The sequence below is a fragment of the Bison bison genome, unplaced genomic scaffold (genome assembly GCF_000754665.1).
Source record: "Bison bison bison isolate TAMUID 2011002044 unplaced genomic scaffold, Bison_UMD1.0 scf7180017850802, whole genome shotgun sequence".
In the NCBI taxonomy this organism is placed as follows: Eukaryota; Metazoa; Chordata; class Mammalia; order Artiodactyla; family Bovidae; genus Bison; species Bison bison.
Window position 1 is genome coordinate 1 of NW_011481375.1, and position 1,000 is coordinate 1,000.

General features: G+C 31.2%; 1 long non-coding RNA gene across 1 annotated transcript in view; it reads right to left on the reverse strand.

Annotated features, from left to right (window-relative positions):
• Nucleotides 1-54: 54 nt before the first annotated feature.
• Nucleotides 55-1,000, reverse strand: part of LOC104995348 — a 15,850-nt gene continuing 14,904 nt past the window's right edge. Inside the window, exon 4 of the long non-coding RNA XR_826057.1 lies at nt 55-607. This is a non-coding gene — a long non-coding RNA (uncharacterized LOC104995348). The remainder of the gene's footprint in view (nt 608-1,000) is intronic.

Sequence of the window (1,000 nt, forward strand, 5' to 3'; positions counted from 1 at the left end):
CTACTTCAGTCCTTAGTGAATTCCCTTCTCAACTACATTTACTGTAGCAGGTATTAAGAACTTAATTATGGATTTGACCTTTCTTATTTTACCACTGAAATATTATATTGTTATTTATCAAACTCTGATTTCCTAATTTATAAATAGTATATCTCATTCCTGAATGAATTATAGTAGTCAACTGTCATTTAACTTTGCAAATATATATACATATATCTTATATCCCATGGTAGATGTCTTCCATATATCCTGGGACCCATATGATACTTCAGTTTATCTCCCATGGCCTCTAATAAGTCAGGATCTAAAGAGTGACTCAGAGATGCTCCAGCAACAGAACTGTATAGTATAACTGAAGCATGTGGAGATGAATACAAGTGAGTGGAGGCCAACAATGATTAAAACCAAAGACAGATAAATCATTTGTATAAACCATCAATCAAACTGATTTTTTATATGGATCATAAAACACTATACTATATGAAAAAAAACTAAGATAGGAAAGAAAGAATTATATATGGAACTTACCTTGCCTGTGAATCATGCCCCCATGCATGATTCTTGCAACGATACAGTGATTTAGTTCATTCATTTTTAAAGTGATTCCCTGTAAAAAGTTAAGCAAAAATAGAATTACTATGACAGGGCATTCTTTTTATGTCTGTGATTATGCTGTAGATAACCTTAACTACAAAAGTAGGAAAACATTAAAGAAAATATGGAAAATGGAGGAAAAAACTCTACTATGCCATGACAGAAATATTAATTTTGCTATTTTGGTTACTCTCACAATAGCATACATATATTTTATATAATGCTTTTTAATCTTATAAGTATTTTCCATGTTGCTAATTCTCCACTTGGTCATGATGTATTTTTCTTTTTTGAGGTATGGATTTGTTTAGAATTTGTGCATCTAAGTACCTGGTTACTGGTCTGTAGTTTTCTTTACTTGCAAAATCAGACAATGTCTGATTTTGGTATCAGGGTAATGCTAGTC